The sequence below is a fragment of the Antechinus flavipes genome, chromosome 5 (genome assembly GCF_016432865.1).
Source record: "Antechinus flavipes isolate AdamAnt ecotype Samford, QLD, Australia chromosome 5, AdamAnt_v2, whole genome shotgun sequence".
NCBI lineage: Eukaryota > Metazoa > Chordata > Mammalia > Dasyuromorphia > Dasyuridae > Antechinus > Antechinus flavipes.
In genome coordinates, this window is record NC_067402.1 from 39,082,242 (window position 1) to 39,102,614 (window position 20,373).

Sequence of the window (20,373 nt, forward strand, 5' to 3'; positions counted from 1 at the left end):
CAGCATGGCGAGCCCTCATCAAAGAAGGGACCGTGTTCTGTGAACAAAGTAGAATTACAGTAACTCAAAAGAAACAGATGTACAAATTTAGAGATATCTCTACCCCAAATGTTCATATGAACTCTGTGTGCCCAAGCTGTAGTAGAGCATTCTGGGTCATAAGATCTGATCAGCTACAGTTGGACACACTGTATTTTGATTCCGATTTCATTTTAATTCTCTTTGAGCACTATATGTTATACTCACAGATAGAAAAACAAAAAACTAGACTTCTGAAAAGTGGGAACAATACATATTGGGGAACAGTAAGTAACAAGGGAGTTTTTGCCTCAGGAAGTCACAAAAGAAAGGAGACATAGGGGAGTTGATTGAACTGCTTCTTTGGCAATTTTGTAGGTATTAATTTGATTACACTTTATAGATGGAAGGAGGAGGAAGGAAGAAGGTAAAGGTAAAGTGGGACAGTGTGGCAGATGGCAAGAAATTGGCAGACTGAAATATAAGTGGTAGCGGGACTGGCTATTGTCCATGTGATGTTCATTAATTGAGAAAATTTGTCCCCTTCCCAAGTAGATGCTCTCAGGTCTCAATGGCTTCAATCCTCTGGGCCTCAATTTTCCCATTTGTAAAAAAGAGGAAATTAGTGTGCTTTTAAATCCATGAGACTAAGAAACTAGTTTATGGCAGAGAGCCAAGACTCAAATCTAGTTCTTCAACAACCAAGTACCACTGCAAGAGTAATAATATTTGATATTAATATGGCACTTTAAGTTTATTACGTGCATTAAATAAGTGTTCTTTGCAAGATGCTCATGCTGCTTGTTCTCATAGTAATCACCAGCACTTCAAAAAGTACTTTGTTAACCACAGAACACTACATAGACATAGGTGATTTATTGATTTATTTAGACAGGTTTTAGTTTTGTGGGGAGCTATTTTCACAAAGGCATGTCTTTGAAATCAGGATTAGAAACCAAATACTCCTCTTGGTTCAGATGCCGCCTTTGAGCCTCTAGCAGGAGTCATTACCCTATTTGATACACTCACTAGTGGCCTAGAGATTTTTTGACCTTGTTGGCCTTGGGAACTTTTCTCTAGCATTTTTGAGCCAGAAACTGTGGGATGTTTTGTTTTGTTTCCCCAGAGATTGGTGTTCTCCTGGTGCAGCAGTCCTTCAGCTCTGAGTAAACAGGATCCCAGAGCCAGCAGGCATGTCAGCCAGTATATTGGAGAGCTTCAAATTAATTGGTTAAGATGTTGTGAACTTTAGAATTCTTCTTTGAAACAAAGATCCCTAGTCAGTACATTTTCAAGTGTTACCTAGTAGTAGTAACTCTTGGGTCTTTTTCCCCAATAGAAAATGATCGGCACTAATGTCACTCACCAACTCAGAACCATTCATTGGAGCCCAACTATTTACCAAATTATGTTTAGACCAGAGTGTCCAACTCTCTAAACCAGATTAAATCATAATTGGGAATTAAATTAAATTAAATAAACATACAATAGAACATAGACAATATTAACATATGGTTTTCTAAGTCAAAATGTGGCCAGCAGGGATCTTTATGTAGGTTTTAATGGCCCTGGTTTTTTGACTTTGATACTAGGATGCAGAGGGAAGAATTCTGGATTTTGTGCTGAAAAACTAGGTTCAAATCTCACTTCAGCTGCTTACTATTTGTGGGATGTTTTATCTTTCACAAAGTCAATTGCCCCATTTTTAAAAATGAAGGAGTTGATACTTTTGAAAATCTAATGTATTCTTTCTAGAATTAAGTGCATAATAATCAGAATGGTGGGGTTTAGAGGTAGAAGGGACTTTGGATCTAAAACGAGAGTGGGAAGAACACAGACTTTAGAGTCAGAAGGACTTGGAGTCAGAAGCTGATTTTCTGAATGCCTTTAATAAGGCATTTAACATCTCTGGTCTCAATTTCCTCTCCTATAAAATGGGAAGATTGAACTAGAGGACCTCTAGGTTACCTTTTATTTATAAAAAGTAGGGGTACAGAGTGTCAAGGGAGCAAAACCAGGAAAACATTTATGTAAAAATAACATTAAAAAAAAGTAACTTTGAAGGATGTGATAGCTAAGGAAACAGCTCCATTTACCTGTAGTTCCTCTGTTTTGTCTCTGGCCCTTGCTTGTCCATCTGTCGCCAGCCCCTAGGGGTTGCACCTCCTCTTCTGTCTGTTCATGTCTGACCCACACATGTGCCTCCCCCTTCTTCTGGGCCCTAGCTCCACGGATTCTTGTTTCAGCTCTTGCTTCTCCATCTTCTAGTCCCCCGTGTGTCCTAGAATGTTGTGATAGCCCCTTCCTTCTGTGGGTGAGCAGCCCCTTTCCTGCCTCCCTCCTCACCTCCCTTTCCCACATCCCAAGAGCAAATTTACATAAGTAAAAGTCATTTTACAAAGAGGTCTAAAGTATGTCCACTTGGTAAAACAAGAATTTCTGTATAAGCTTTGTTCTTTTGTTCTTCCTGTGTGTCTGACTGCATGTGTGAGGCAGGCCCCCTTGCTGGTGAATTTAATATATCCTAGTTTGGGTTCCTAAATTTCTGGTTCTGATTCTTTGTTCTATTTCTATTTTTTTGTATGTGTGGTGTGGGTAGTTTTATTTACAAGGACTTAATAACTCTGTGGTGAATGTATAAACCTTTTTTGCTTGATTATGCATTTTTGTAATGGTTTTATTTTTCTTGCCTTTTCAATGAATAAGGGAAGGACAGGTGGAAAGGAGAAATTCAGAACTGAAACTATAAATGAATTTTTAAAATTGTACTTAAAAACATTTGCCAATGCAGTTATTGATCATAATTCTAGAGGTTCAATGATGATGCCTTCACTCACTTCTTAACAGAGAGAGGATGGATCCAGGGTACAAAGATGGACATACATTTTTGGATGTAACCATTGCAAGAATTTATTTTTCTTGGCTAGACATTTTTGCTAAAAGGCATTTTTAAAATTTTAATTTAGTTAATTTAATTTAGTTGGGGGGAAAAGATCAAAGAGAGTTGAAAATGACCCAAACAAAAATATTTATAGCAGCTATTTTGCAAGGACAAGGTGTTAGAAACTAAGGAGGAACTCATTAACTAAAGAATGACTGGACAAGTTATGGTATATAGGAATGCTGATGGGGATGATTTCAGATAAACCTTCAGAGTAAAGAGAGCAGAACCAGGAGAACACTCTGTAGTCCAATAAGAATATTGTAAAAGCCCACTTTTAAAATCTTAAGAATACTGATCAACATATTAATAGACCATGCTTTTGGAGGACTCTTGATAAACTACTTGACTCACTTCTTGAGAGAGAGATGATGGATTCAGTGTACAAACTGAGACTTTTTTTGAGACATGGCTGTTGTGGGAATGTGTTTGGAGTGACTGTCCATGTGATTTCCCCCCCTCCTTGTTTTCTCAATGCAAGCATAGAAAGTAGGTGGAAAAGAAGGCAGATGTTTGGAAGAGAATCTAAAGAAAAATTTGTCTGGGAAGATGTGATAAAGAGAGAGAGAGAGAGAGAGAGAGAGAGAGAGAGAGAGAGAGAGAGAGAGAGACAGACATTCTGGGAGAAATAGAGGCAAAGATGCAGAGACATGGAGACAGACAGAGACAGACAGCAGACAGACAGAGAAAATAAAACCTTCTTTGTTGAAAAAAAAGTTGAAAGTATGGCTAAAGGGAGCTAAATTAAATGACTCTAAATTCTATTTCAGCACTAGATTTATGGCTATGTGAAACTTCATTCTCTGGCTCCAGATTTTTTTTTTAACTTTGTGTTCTACTGTTTCTCTGAACTTCCAATTTCAATCACATTAGACACCTCTCTACTTCCCAAATATTTCTTGGACTTCATATCTGCTTATCTCTACCTATAGAGTCCCAGGTACTCAGAATACCTTTATCTTCCATCCTGACTGTTTAAATACTTCCTGTCTTTCAAAGCCTAAATCAAATGCCATTTCCTTTGTAAACTTGATCTACTGACTAACTAGGGTGATTCTCTTTATTCTGAATGTCTGTAGCATCTTAGATTCTCTCCCACCCTGTGTATTTCTGTCTGTCTTTGTCTGTCTGTATGAATGTCTTTTTCTCTCTTCCCTTATTTTTCTGTCTCCCCTCTCTTCTCTCTCCCTTCTTTCCTTTTCTAATATCTGTTCTCTCCCTCCCCACTTGCCATAAAAGTTTAGCCCTATGCCTTGTTCACATTGCTATCTACCACAATGGCTCGTAAATGCTAATTTTTCAGTGAACATTTTGAATGAATGAAAATGTCCAAAGTGTTCAAGCATGGTAGAGCACACCTGTTCTCCTAACTGTGGCTGAGGCTAGCAGATCTCTTAAACTCAGGAGTTCTGAGCTACACTGGATTTGGCCTCTAGAAGCATGTACTCCCATTTTGACTAGCAATGGGCAAACCAACCCAGGTCAAAAATGGAGCAAATCAAAGCTCCTCTACTGGTCAGAGTAAGTTGTAAGTAGCTTGTGAATAACCCTTGGACTTCCAGTTTGGGTAAGATAATGGTCAAAGTGAATTATGTTGGCACATAATTCTCTCCTATTTGCCAGAATTCCTAGTGGATCATAGACTCATGGGACTTAGGGCTGGGTAAGAGTTTCAAGATCATCTTGTTTACTTCTTCCCTTATACAGGTAGAAAATTAAGATCTAAGGAGTTCAAGGAACCAAAGTCATATAATTAATAAATAACAAAGCTATAACTCAAATCCATGTTCTCTAATTCTATATGCTGTTCCCCTCATCACCTCACTTGGAAATTTTAACAAGCCAATATATTTTGCTCCTATTATCATCTCCTTATTAAATCATGTCAAGGTTTTGAGAGAAGTGAAAAATCCCGCAAAAGGTTGGGTCCTCTTGCATGAGAGGTTAGTGACATTTTTACCTTTGAATCAGTTCCCAAGCTCATGCACAATCTCCTGCCATCTGTTCCTTTCCTTCCCACTGTCTCAGATCTTCGATTTCTAATTGACATTTACAACATGGGGCCATATGTGGTGATACTTTGTCTTTGCGTAGGTCCTTTCTTCTAGGGAGCTGAATTTACTGCACCAACACCATCTCATTAATCATCCTGACTTTCCCATGAGCTAAGTGGCAGGTACAAGTGTGAAGTTGATTAAAGAAAGACAAAGATGAGAAATATCTTGTGTTGCTTAAAGCTTAGCTTGGAAGCACAACTTCAGATCTAAATATTTGAGCAATGTGAGCTCCTTTTCCCTGTTTTAAACATAATTCATAATTGTGGCTTAACTTGTCACCCCACAGATAGAGTCTCTAGAAAAATAGTTTTAATAAAGAGAATAGAATTGTAACTAGGAAAGAGCAACTTAGCCCTTAGACACCAAAACTTAAAGGGCCCAAAAGTGTAAAATAATGAGGCAGCCAAGTGGTGTGATGGATAGCGCACCAGCCCTGGAGTCAGGAGGACCTGAATTCAAATGCGGCCTCAGACATTTAACACTTACTAGTTGAGAAGAATCTTTTGCAGGAGTTCTAGGAGTAGAACCAAGATGTCAGAGTAAAATCAGGGAGCTGCTCAAGCTCTCCCAGTTTCCCTCAAAAAACACATCAAGCCAAGACTCTGAGCAAAATCTAATGGAATGAATCCACTCTCCAAACTCAAGGTAGACTGAAAAAACTTCAAGAAAGGTCAGTCTGACTGAGGTGAAAAGGGTGTTCATCACAGGTCACATAGACTCTAGGAAAGCCTGTGAGAGGATCTTAATCATAGCAAATCATCTATTAATACCCTCGTCCTCGCTCAATAAAGGAACAAATTAATGGAGCAGTTTCCAGTCCCAGCTTAGAAGACAAACTTTGGGAAACCAGGCTTTTTACTGAACAGAGCTGGGAAAGATATCCCTTATAAACACAAGAGGCTCCTGTGCTCAAAGCTAAGGCTCAGAGCAGAGCTCCAACTTAAAAGTAAAAAGAGATAAATACCAAAAGAAACAGCAAAAAAAATTAAAAAAAAAACCTTGACCATAGAAAGTTATGAGGACAAACAGTGAGATAAATTGGTCTCATGCCCAAAGTGGCTTCTTGTAAATGCTCATGAAAGATTTCAAAGACTTCAAAAAGAGAGGTAGAAGAAAAAGTGAGAAAAGAAATGAGAGGTTTGCCTGAGAGAGTCAGTAGTTTGGAAAAGGAAGGCAAAAAATTGTCTGAAGAAAATAACTACTTAAACAGTAGAATAAACCAAAGGGGAAAAGAGATAAAAAAGATAACTGAAGGAAATCACACATTAAAAACTAGAATGAGCAAATAGAAGGTAGTTACTTTGTGAGATAGCAAGAATCAGTCAAACAAAGTAAAAAGAATGAAAAAATTGAAGAAAATGGAAAATACCTCATTGGCAAAACAGCCTGGAAAATAGATCCAGAAGAAACAATTTAAAAATTATTGGCCTACTTGAAGGCCATGACCAAAAAAGAGCCTAGAGAGCATTATACAAGAATTAATTAAGGAAAACTGCCTCAATATTCTAGAAACAGGAGGGAAAATACTCATTGAAAGAATCCATTGATCACCTCTGGGAAAAGATCCCATAAGGAAAACTCCAAGGAACATTGTTGCAAAACTCTAAAACTATGATCTCAAGGAAAAATACTTCAAGCTGCCAGACAAAAACAGTTCAAATATCAAAGAGCAACAATCAGGATTACCCAGGATCTGGCAGGTTCTACAACAAAAGATTGGAGAGCCTGGAATAACATTCAGGAAGGCAGAAGACCTGAGGTTATAACCAAGAATTACTATCTAGTGAGATTTAGCATCATCTTTCAGGGGAGGAGGTAGTGCTCCAATGAAGCAAGAGATTTTCAATCATTTCTATTGAAAAAACCGGAACTACTCAAAAAAATTAATCTACAAACACAGGATTCGAGAACCATAGAAAACTAAACAGGAGAAAATATATATTTAAAGTTTGAACTGTTCACATCCCTAGATAGGAAAACAATATCTATAACTCTTGAGAACTGTATCTGACACTGGGGCAGATAAAGGGGGGCATCACATGGACTGAGGGCATTGATGTGAATGGACTCTGATGGGATGACATTAAAAAAAAGACATTCAGATTGGCTAGAATGATAGGGAAAGATAATGCTGAATGGTCGAGGGGATGTGAGAAAACAGGGACACTGATACATTGTTGGTGGAATTGTGAACACATCCAGCCATTCTGGAAAGCAGTTTGGAACTAGGCTCAAAAAGTTATCAAACTGTGCATACCCTTTGATCCAGCAGTGTTTCTACTGGGCTTATACCCCAAAGAAATACTAAAGAAGGGAACGGGACCTGTATGTGCCAAAATGTTTGTGGCAGCCCTCTTTGTAGTGGCTAGAAGCTGGAAAATGAATGGATACCCATCAATTGGAGAATGGTTGAGTAAATTGTGGTATATGAACGTTATGGAATATTATTGTTCTGTAAGGAATGACCAGCGGGATGAATGCAGAGAGATCTGGTGAGACTTACATGAACTGATGCTAAGTGAAATGAGCAGAACCAGGAGATCATTATATACCTCAACAATGATACTGTTTGAGGATGTATTCTGATGGAAGTGGATCTCTTTGATAAAGAGAGCTAATTCAGTTTCAATTGATCAAGGATGGACAGAAGCAGCTATACCCAAAGAAAGAACACTGGGAAATGAATATAAATTGCTTGCATTTTTGTTTTTCTTCCTGGGTTATTTATACCTTCTGAATCCAATTCTCCCTGTGCAACAAGAGAACTGTTCAGTTTTGCACACATATATTGTATCCAGGATATACTGTAACCTATTCAACATGTAAAAGACTGCTTGCCATCTGGGGGAGGGGGTGGTGGGAGGGAGGGGAAAAAATCGGAACAGAAGTGAGGGCAAGGGATAATGCTGTAAAAAATTACCCTGGCATGGTTTCTGTCAATAAAGTTATTGAAAAAAAAGACATTAAGGGGTGGAAAAAGAGGAAAAGGAAGGTATAATGAGGCAATTAGTTCCCATCAAGAAGTTCAAAAGACCTATTACAATCCAGGGAGGGAAAGGGAAGAGGATGAGATTGTCTGGAGCTTGATTTCAACTGTTTTAGCTCTAAGAAGAAATAAGTTAATCATTCAGTTGGAGCACAGAAACTTATTTAATCCTATAAAGGAGTAAGAGGAATAGAAAAGGGAGGGATAGAAGTAAGGGCAGAATCACTAGGGAAATAATGTAAGAGAAGGGGGAAGGGTTGATAAAAGATAAAGTTGGTAGCTGGGGTGGATAAATAAGAAGCATATGATGAAGAACAAGGTGGAAAAAGAGAACAAAAGTATATATAGGGGAGAAAATAGGATGGAGAAAAATACAGAGCTGATAATCATAACTGTTAATGTGAATGGGATGAACTCTCCCATAAAATGGAAGCAAATAGCAGAATGGATAAAAAAAAAACAGAATCCTACAATATGTTGTTTATAAGAGACACATTTTTCATAGAGAGACATAAACAGAGTAAGGGTAAAAGGCTGGAACAGAATTTATTATGGTTCAGCTGAACTTAAAAAAAAAAAGCAGGGGTAGCAATTCTGATCTCAGATAAAACAAAAGTAAAAATAGATCCTATTAAAAGATATGAGGGGGAATACATCTTTTTTTCCCCCAGTATATTTGCCAAGAAAACACCAAATGTTTTCTTTTTTCTTTTTTTTTTTTTAATAACAACTTTTTTATTGACAGAACTCATGCCAGGGTAATTTTTTTACAACATTATCCCTTGCACTCGCTTCTGTTCTGATTTTTCCCCTCCCTCCCTCCACCCCTTCCCCTAGATGGCAAGCAGTCCTATATATGTTGGATATGTTGTAGTATATCCTAGATACAATATATGTTTGCAGAACTGAACAGTTCTCTTGTTGCACAGGGAGAATTGGATTCAGAAGGTAAAAACAACCTGGGAAGAAAAACAAAAATGCAAATAGTTTACATTCATTTCCCAGTTTTCTTTCTTTGGGTGTAGCTGCTTCTGTCCATCATTTATCATTTGAAATGGAGTTAGGTCTCTTTGTCAAAGAAATCCATTTCCATCAGAATACATCCTCATACAGTATCGTTGTTGAAGTGTATAATGATCTCCTGGTTCTGCTCATTTCACTTAGCATCAGTTCATGTAAGTCTCTCCAAGCCTCTCTGTATTCATCCTGCTGGTCCTGGGGAAATACATCTTGATAAAGGGTACAATAAATAATTAAGTAGTAAAGATACTAAATGAGTATGTACCAAGTGGTAGAGCTTGCAAATTCCTAGAGAAGATTTTAAACTAGGAAGAAATAGACAAAAAAAAACTATTGTAGTAGGGGATTTCAATCTTCCCCTCTGAGAATCAGACAAATCTAACTACAAAATAAACAAGAAAAAAATTAGGGATATTACTAGGATCCTTAAAAACCTTGATATGATAGAACCCTGGAGAAAATTCAATAGAGACAGAAAGGAATGGACCTTTTTCTTGGCAGTACATGGCACTTACACAAAAACTTACCATGTATTAAGGCATTAAAAACTTCACAATAAAATGCAAAAAGCCAGACCATAATGCAATAAAAATTATATTCAATAAAGGGCCAGGGAAAGATAGATTAAAAACCAGTTGGAAATTAATTAATCTAATTCTAAAGAATGAAGGAGTCAAACAACAAATCACAGAATCCATCATTTCGTCCAAGAAAATGACAATAATGAGAAAACATACCAAAACCTATGGGATGCAGCCAAATCAGTTCTTAGGGGAAATTTTATATTTCTAAATAGCTACATAAAATAAAATAGAGAAAGAAGATATTAATGAATTAGGCATGTAACTAAAAAGGCTAAAAAAAAGCCAACAGAAATCATATGATAATTTCAATACATGCAGAAAAAGCTTTTGAGAAACTACAGCATCCATTCCTATTAAAAATACTAGAGAACATAAGGATAAAGGGAGCTTTCCTTAAAATAATAAGCAGTATCTATCTAAAACTTATAGCAAGCATTATTTGAAATGGAGAGAAGCTGGACACGTTCTCAATAAGATTAGGGATAAAACAAGGATGTCCATTATTACCACTATTATTCAACATTGTACTGGAAATGTTGGCTTTAGCAATAAGAAAAGAAAAAGAATTAAAGTTATTAGAATAGTCAATCAGGAAATAAAACTTTCACTCTTTGCAGATGATATGATGATATACTTAGAGAATTAAAGAAAATTATTCAGAATCCCAAAACCTGGAAACAGTTCACAGCTTTAACAAAGTTGCAGGATATAAAATAAATCTACACAAATCATCACCATTTCTATATATTACTGACAAAACCCATCAGCAAGAGATAGAAAGATTAATTCCATTTAAAATTACTGTAGAAAAAGTAAAATTCTTGGAGATCTACCTGCCAAGATAACCTCAAGAACTATATGAACACAATTACAAAACACTTCTCATACAAATAAAATCAGATCTAAACAATTGAGAAAATATCAATTATTCATGGCTAGGCCAAGCTAATATAATAAAAATGATAATTCTGCCTAAAATAATCTATTTATTCAGTGCCATACCAATCAAACTGCCAAAACATTACTTTATAGAACTAGAAAAAATAATAACAAAATTCACCTGAAAGAACAAAAGGTCAAGAATATCAAGGGAATTAATGAAAAAATAATACAAAGGATAGTGGCTTAGCAGTACCAAACCTAAAACTATATTATAAAGCAGCAGTGTTCAAAACCATTTGATACTGACTAAGAAATAGAGTGGTGGATCAGTGGAATAGGGTAGATATACACAACACAATAATCAAGGCCTGTAGCAACCTAGTATTTGATAAGTCCCCAAACTCCAGCTTCTGGAGTAAGAACTATTGACAAAAATTGCTGGGAAAACCGGAAAATAATGTCAGAAAATCAGCACATCTCACACCGCCATCCAAAATAAGGTTAAAATGGATACATGATTTGGGCATAAAGGATAATACCAAACAAATTAGCAGAACAAGGGATAATTCACCTATTAGATCTTTGGAAAAGGGAGGAATTTATTACCAAAGAAGAAACTAGAGAATATTGTGAAAGGCAAAATGGACAACTTTAATTATATTAAATTTAAAATTTTTGTACAAACAAAACCAACAGAAACAATATTAAAAGGGAAGTACAAAACTGAAAAAAAAATCCTTGCAGCCAGTATTTCTAATAAAGATTTAATTTCTAAAATATATAAAGAACTGTGTCAAATTTATAAGAAAATAAGTAATTCCCCAATTGATAAATCGTCAAAGGAGAGAAACAGATAATTTTCAGATGATGAAATTAAAGCCATTTATAATTATATGAAAAAATGTTCTAAATAACTATTGATTAGAGAAATGCAAATTAAAACGACTCTGAGGTACTACCTCACACCTTTCAGATCGGCTAAGATGACAGGAAAAGATAATGACAAATGTTGGAGGGGATGTGGGAAAATTGGTACACTAATGCATTTATGGTGAGTTGTGCAATGATTTAACCATTCTGGAGAGCAATCTGGAACTATTCTCAAAGGCTATAAAACTGTAGATACCTTTGGCCCAGCTATGGTACAGGAAGGTATAAATAAACTTACTACATTAAAAAGGAATCTTTTGTTCTTTGCCCTTAGCCCTCCTCTTTTACCTTCTCCCTTCTAGAATTTAGTTCCTTTGGGGCAGGTGCCTAGGTAATGACAGGTGGATCTTCATGTCTTGTAACTTCTATAACATCCAATTATGGGGAATCAGGGGAAGAACTTGTGCTTCAGGATAGGAAATAAAATGCTGTCTTTGGAATTTCAAAGGTATATTTACTCACCTAGGTACTTATTCTTATAAGAATGTAAAATAAATCTTTCCAGCATTCAAAAAACCTTCAAAAAGCAACAACAACAAAAAACACTAGCTATGTGATCCTGAGCAAGGATTGTCTCATAAAAAAAAAGATGTAAAGTAATAATTTTAGATTAACCAATGCTATAATCCAGCAAAGCTCAATGACTTTGGAGAGTCCTGGGGTGTCTGTCTCTCCTCTTATATTGAATTTGTCCTGATTACAACTTGTATCATTTTCAAATTGTGAATTACAAACTTGAGTTGAAGGTATATTTTGTACTGTTTCATTCAGTTCCCAGATCTGCTCCTTGGGCTCTTAAAAACTACATGAAACCAATTACTTTTACTACCATTTTGGTCTGGTCTTCAGTCAAGAAGGAAGACTTTCTATGTCCTATGAGTTGTGTGATCCCAAACATCAGGTTGCACTGCTGGACTTCAGTGTCGCCATCCACAAAATTCCTTCATTCATTTTGTCTTGATCAATCAAGAGAGGTAAGAGTGATCTTAATGAACCTTGAAATGAACCTTCATTTTGGAGGATGAAAAGTAGAATGAAGATCAGGCAATCAGAGATCTTTAGTACAACATCTTCATTTTACTGAGTCCTAAGGGAGACAGAAGCAAGATTCAAACTCAGTTCCTGTGACTACAGATTCATCAATCTTTCCACTTCATCACCCTGACTCTGAAATGTTTCCCTTTCTGGCTTCCATTGCTTCCTTCAAAATTCATCTTATATCTCACCTTTTTCAAGAAGACTTTCCTGATCCACCTAGTACCTTCCTTCTAATATTACCTTGTTTTCATACTGTATCCAACTTATATGTATATACTTACATGTTCACTTCACTATCAGGCTTGAAATTCCTTGAGTGCAGGGACCATGTTCTTGCCTTTCTTTCTATCTCCAGCATTTTGCACAGTGTCTGGCTTTAATAAGTACTTAATGAATGCTTATTGACTTAATTGACCCCATTGCCTTTCATTGGTAACTAATCAGAAATTGCCCTAGTTCTATTAAATATAATAAGAAGTTAAGAGTTTTGCTTCACATCACAGGGCAAGTTAAGTGTCTGGACTTGGATCTTCCACTCTATAAACTTTCACCAGTTGTTCCCAATTTTCCTCTGAGTCCATTCAAAACAATAATAATTATTATTATTATCTGTATAGCTAACATGTGTATAGCAAGGCACTATACTAAGCTCTTATGTTCCCATTTCCACTTAAGGTTTTTTCTTCTCTAAGCTAATCATCTCCTTTCCTTCAACAAGTCTTCATCTGTTTTGGTCTCAGATCCCCTCAACATTTCAGCCTTCTTCATCTACATATACTCCAGATTGTCAGTGCCTTTTTCTAAAATCTAGCACTTAGAACTGAATGTATTACTCCAGATATGAATTGACCATAGCAAACTACAATGACACTATTATCTTCTGAGTACTCCTAAATCTATTTTCAGTCATCCTAAGATCCTATTTGCTTTTTGGTGCCTATAACTACTCTTATAACTCCTAGTAAGCTTACTGTGGTTCATTAAAATCTCTAATTTTTCCCCCATATTAATTCTTATCGAACGCATTCAAATGTAAGACTTTACCTTTATCCCCATTAGATTTCATCTTTTTGGATACAGCTCATCATTTTAGTCTATTGAGATCCTTTTTAATTCTGACACTGTCATCCAAAACATTAACTATACTACCTTCATCCAAGTCATTAATAAAAGTGCTAGAACAATCTGGAACTATATCCAGAGGGCTATAAAACTGTGCATACCCTTTGACTTAGAAGTGCCATTACTGGGTCTATATCCCAAAGGAATCATAAAAGAGGGGAAAAGACCCTTTTGTACAAAATGTTTGTAGCATTTTGTACAAAAATGTTTGTAGCAGTTTTTTGTGGTAGCAAAGAATTGGAAAAGGAGTGGATGCCTATCAAATGGGAATGGCTGAACAAATTAAATAATGGAATATTATTGTTCTATAAAAAAAATAATGAACAAGCTAATTTTAGAAAGGCCTGGAAAGATTTACATGAACTGATGCTGAGCGAAACCAGGAATACATTATACTCAATAACAGCAAGAATGTGCAATGATCACCTATGATAGGCTTGGTTCTTTTCAGCGCTTCAGTGATCTAAAGCAATCCCAATAGACTTGGGACAGAAAATGCCATATGCCAGAAAAAGAACTAAGGAGACTTAGTGTAAATCAATACATGCTATGTTCTCTTATTTTTTCTGTTTTTTATACCTCCCATGGTTTTTCCCTTTTACTATGATTTTTCTCCCCAAACATGATTCCTAAAGCAATGTGTTTTAAAAATAATTTTTTTCCCTAAAGTGCTATAGATTCCGAGGTCAGAGGAACTTAATTATTTGATTCATTTCTCCCTTACCTTCAGAATTTGGAGAGCATTTTGTGATGTTCAATAAGTCTTGGAATACCATTAGCTTTTAGTAGTGCAGAGATTATCCCCATTGGTGTGACAGCTGACTTTTAATCTAGGTTTCCAGGTGTTTGGGATCCATGGTATATTCTAACCTATTCTTTTTTTATCCTATATAGTTATCCATTCCATTTTCATTCCTTTTCAGCTATCTATTCACATCAACATAATCGGTCTGCCCTAGTGGGGCTACTTAACTTCTGAACAAAATCCATTATATGACAGGCTTTGAAGATTAAACCAGAATCATGATTTGAAATTGATTCACACCAGCCAGCAATTTTTGAATCTGTGTAACTTTTCCTTTCTAGTCCTTTGTCTTAAGGTGGGTTTTTAAAAAGCGAGAGAAAAAGATCTCACATAAGTTGAATTTAAAAGATTCAAACTGTAGCGGACTCCAGAGCTTTGAAATGCTATAATGATTTGCATTTCCCAAAACCCTTACAAAGAAGCTAAATGTTAATCCCATGTTTAAAGCAACCTGATAAACTTTTGGGATCTTCATATGGCCTCTTGTTCTCAATTTACCCTAAGAAAGCAATACTCTTTTCAGATCTGTCCTGCTACCTGAAGGCAAAACACCTTCCTCCAGGTTCCTGAATCTAATTTCAGAAGATGTTTCTCAAGCAATTTTAAAAGAGGGGGGAAGAAGAAGAAAGGGGAAAAGAAAAAGGAAAATAATAAGAAGAATGGATTTTCCATGGACAAGAAATTATCTTTTACATAAGCACTTCAGGCACTAGGATGAAGTATCCCCCTTTCATATTTGGCATCCAAGCAATATCATTTAATCCCTTGACCTCACTATTCAGTGTTTAACATTAGAACCATAAAAAGGGAGGATTTTAGACGGATTCCTTGGCCAGTACAAGCTCTTTCCTGTCTACTTCAATGAAATAAATGATCTTAATACTCTTACATGCCATAAGAACCAGCCTTGAATTCTTGTAACAAGCACAGACCATCATTGATTGTTGTTCTATTTATAGCCAGTTGCTGACTTCAGGACCTGGGATAGCAATATGCCACATTGCAAACAAATGCAAATAACGTCCAGCAGGAAGTCAGGAGCCCATGAAATTACCATCCCAGTCCCCAGCAGTATTCATCAGTAATTGGTATATTCAACACCAATTTCTTTTTAGTTGAGGAGCAGAGTTTCTCCTTTGTTTGAAATTCTTCTTTTCCTGGTGGGCCTGTTGACTTCCTCCTTTTATGTTGTTGGAAATCAGTCAGATCAGGAAATTAGGAGGGAAAGTAGCTATGCTGGAGATGACTTTTGCCTTCATGGATTATAGACACTCCCTCCCTGCCCCCAATCTGAAACAATTTGGTCATTGCCTACCAAAGTTTCAGATGCCCTGTGTCAGGTGGTCAAGACTTAGGAGTAGGTGGCATTCGTTGAATATTCCCAGAACTGGGATGGTCCAAGAAGCCCAAGATCTTAACAAAAATGAAAGTGGTGAGTTGGGATATCCCCAGTGCCTTTGAATAACGACAGTGACTTTTGAAGGTTTTTCCTTTCCCCCTTTTTTCTTTCTTTTTCCTTTTTCACTTTTTTTTTTTTACTGAACCTGTGATTTCATTGGTATAAAGAAGTCCCAGTGAAGGGCCTCCTTCTATGATTGTAGATTCTTACCCATTTGATAATGTTCTTAGAGAATTGTCTGGGTCACTGAAAATCAAAGTGACTGGGATAGGATCACACAGCTAAGAGGGGTTAGAAGGATGACTTGAATCCAAGTCTACCTGACTCCCAGATAAGGTTTCTATGTACTATACATGTTATTTTCTGCCTTTAATGACCATAAGTTTGAGAAAACCTTTATTTTAAACAGATTTCTTGGGTTAAAATCTCAGTTTCACCATTTTATGATTTAAGGTTAGAAATTGTACCTGTACTGTCTCAATTTCCTCATCAGAAATGAGGGAATTAAATGAAATTAATTAAGTTCTTTAACATTCTATGATTCTGGGGGGTGTCAGGAATATAAGTAAAGGTATGGGGATGAGAGTGAAGAACAATGTTCAACTCATTCAGAGTTTCCAGTGGACAGGAGATACCTGGAAAATAGAGCCAATTCCATTCTTTGTGGGTTTTTGTTGTTGTTGTTGTTGTTTTGCTTTACTAAAAGCATCACCTTCCCAGTTTTCAGTAGCAGTAGGGAAATAGTTGTCATGAATCCATGGCCAAGTGAGTAACTAGATCTGTCTATCTAGGAAACATGGAATTTTTGGCGAGGAAAAACAGTAGTAAGAATGGAGAGAGAAGAAGTATCTTAAAAGGACTGTTTTTTTAGGCAAGAGAAATCAGGATGCTGATATAAAGTGTGTCTTTAATGTCCTAGAATGCTGTGGGTAATAACAGTGGCACTTCCTTTGTATGGCTTAGTCAATAGGCTTGCCAGTCCTTTGGGACTTCTAAGCAGAGGACAAACATGCTTTCTGCCTTCATTCACAGGGGTATTTGATCAGAGAGAGGAGCTGTTTGTTGGTTTGTCTCACACGCCTAATGTGTTCAAGAGCCCTTAAGTAAATCACTGGGAAAAATGCCATGTGTTGGCAAATGCAGTGCATTGCAGGGAGGGCAGTGATTTCTTTATACAGGTATTTGAAAGCAGTTGGTGAGAGGGTGTGTGCTGGAATGAGAAGTGAATCAGAAAGCAATACTCTCCGGGAACTAGGTGTTTGACAGGGGCCAAGTCACTCCTCCTTCCTGGTCTTATCAGTTAATAGACATTTATTAAATGCCTACTATGTGCCAGGTACTATGCTAAGTGCTGGGGATGCAAAGAAAGTCAAAAGAGAGTTCCTCAAGGAGTTCATAGTCTGATGAGAGAGACAACATGCAGACAACCACGTACAAATTAAATATCTACAGAATAAGTGCCTTAACTGGAAAATGGATAGGTAAATGGCCTCTAAGAACTCTTCCATTTCATGATTGGAATTTTTTTACTTTGCTTTCCCCCTAAATATCCCATAACTTGAATAATATTGATCATTTCATTCCCAGATGTCTTAATAAGAATCATAAATTCAGATTGGGAAGAGGACTCAATTATTAGGTAAGATATGTTTTATAGATGAGGAAATAGATCTAAAGTCTTTCCAGAATTAAATCCAAGTTTTGTTCCTAAAATCCCAAAAGTTGATTCTTATGGCCCCCATATATACTTGGAGGTAGGGGAAAAATTTTGATGCTGATAAATACATCTTGGTAACAAGTACAAAATTGATTACAGATATTTTAATTGGGTTGTTGGGAAGATGTTCATGCTGAGTAATAATTTGCTTCATAAACTCATAGAGTAATTCCTTTGATTCAATGAACACTGATTGATCAAGATCAGCCAATGTTTATTAAGCTTCTAAGAGGTAGTAGGGTGCTTTGGAACCAGGAGGAGCTGGTTCTAGTTCTTCTTACACATAATGATGTGGCAAGCTGCTTCAACTTTAAATGGTCCCATACAGTTCCTCTAGATTGGTTCTTTCAGGTTCAAATAGAAACATATCCCCACTGCTTCTGTATTGACTTAGAAAACCACAAATTCACCTTATCTAGGTTGTATTTTAATTAATTGGTTCAGACTGTGGCTAGGGGTCTGAGTTGGGCATCTCTGTAAACTAGACTAGAAAATGCAGACTACTTGCTAATCAGCATTGTTAGGTGGCACTAGGCAGAGGAATTTTCTTTGCTAGAAGTTGTATAGAACTTTAAAGTGACCAGGCTTGGTTTGCCCCACCATGTGTATCACATACAAGACTTTATTTGATGGCTTTCTGAAGAAAATTATTCCCTTTCTCCTTTAGTTTATAGCATCCTAGATTTGTATGTAGAGGATACCTTAAAAATATTCTCCTCTTTGCTAATCTTATAGAGGAGAAAACTAGAACTCAAAAAGGGAAAGAACTCATGTGAGGTCATAGCTAATGAATGATAGAGCCAGGACTTTTCCCTAAAGTCATAGGAAGTAGCATTCTAATGAAAAAAAAAAACAGACTAGGAAGTCCCCAGACACCAAGGGAGAAAGGATGGGCAGCAAACTCTCAACTTCATAGTCTTTTCACTGAGTCATAAAATTGATGTGCTCTTCTCAAATTGATTTGAAATACCAAAGCAGGGAGAGCAGCCATTCCCTGACATTTGGCTCTTTTTCACTCAAACATATAGGGCCATTAGATTGAAGCGTATTTCATCCAGGGAGCTACCATAGGTAGGATTGTCCCAGAAGAAGCACAAAATAAATATTATTTTGGTTTAATAGAAAATGGAGTTCTGCTCCTCTTAGAGTCTGGTCTGATCATTTTAATCCCACTTAGAGGGAAGATGCTTTCTACTGTGCTGATAATTAGCAAAAACACCCTATCTCCTTTTCTATATCTGGTCAGTGTTTTCATTATCACCTTCCCCCCTTTCCCTTCCTTTGTACTGTGAGTTCTATACTTTATTAAAGACTCAAGCCAAGTATTAGTTTTCATTTTTGGAATTATATACTAATACTGTGTATCTTTTGTAGAGAAGAGGCATAACTGGTAGCCTGAGCTTTTATCAGTGTCCATTCTCCTTAATCATTCTGCAGACATTGATGCCTTTGACCACCATTTTGACTTCCATGACTGCTCTCCACTGGATCTTCAGCCAGTATGATTTCTAATTCTGTCATTTTTGTGGGTTGTCTTCTTCCTCTTGATCTCTAAGTGTGGATGTTCCTCAAAGCTCTGTCTTTAGAATGTGAATTTTCTTCTCTTCCTCTCTATACTCTCTCTTCTGTTCATCCATTCCCATGGCTTCACTTAATACTTCCATGCAGATAATGCCCCAAACTATATATAAAACTATATACTGACTCCTGAAGTCTACTCCCATGTTGCCCATCACTTGCCTCAAAGTTAAACTACATCTGTGAAAAACTGAAACTATTACTTTCTCCAAAAACCCTAACTCTCCTCCCAGCTTCCTTGTTTGCCTTGATGGTACCATTATTCCCCCCTAGTAACCCAAGCTAAAAACCTCAAATATCTTTGACTCTTCCCTCTTGCACATTCACAAATCAATCAATTGTCAGGGTGACCTTGATAAGGTATCATATTTGCGTCCTTCTTTCCATTTATAATACCACCAACTAAGTAGTAATTAACTCTCACTTAAACTATTCAAATAGCCTCCTGATGGGTCTACCAGACCCCAGACTTCCTTTTTAACATGTCCTTTTCACTACAGCACCACCTAAATAATTTTCCTAAAGCACAGGTCTGAATATGGTCATTGTCATATGAGTCCTCAGTGGTCCATCCCCTGTAAAACAAAACAAAACAAAACAATTCCTCAGCTTGCCATTTAACTCTCTTCACTTTGTGACTATCCTAACTCTCCGGCCTTATTTCATTTGTACATTCAAATCAAACTAGGTTACCAGCCATTGTGTGATTCTATCCTTTCCTCTCCTGTCACATACATTTATTAGTCTATCCGCCAATCTAGAATGTCCTTCTTCCACATTTTTGCCTGTCTAAAATTTTTTAAACCAGCTAAGTCATTATTTCTTCACTGAAGCCTGAAAACACTTTATCTTTTCCCAAATTTCCCAAATTTCTTATTGTCCATCAGGTGGGCTTATCTGGATATGTGTATCACACTTATTTATGATTTTCTCAGTCCCTCCTTCCCGACCTCATTTCAGAATGTCAGCTTCTTAAAGGCGTGATCCCTCACCTGTTATCCATTGGTTATTATTCAGTCATTTCAGACATGTCCGGCTCTCATGATTCTTGTTTGATCATTTGAATCACCAGATAATAAGATTAGAGGTAGAAAAAGACCATAGATACCATTGTTCCCAGCCTTATTTTAACAGCCAAGGAAACTGATTTCCAGCAGTATTGAATGACTTGCTCAGGCATATGGATACAGACTGTTATTGATATTGTTGTTGTTCAATCATATTTTAGACATGTCCAACTCTTCCTTGTCCCATCTGGGTTTTTTTGGCAAAGATGATTTGCCATTTCCTTCTCCA

The 20,373-nt window shown here is 36.7% G+C and overlaps 1 protein-coding gene across 1 annotated transcript in view; it reads left to right on the plus strand.

Moving 5' to 3' along the window:
- The window catches only part of TMEM108 (transmembrane protein 108), a 367,120-nt gene that overhangs the window by 165,381 nt on the left and 181,366 nt on the right, over nt 1–20,373 (plus strand). The gene's annotated exons all lie outside the window — the stretch shown is intronic.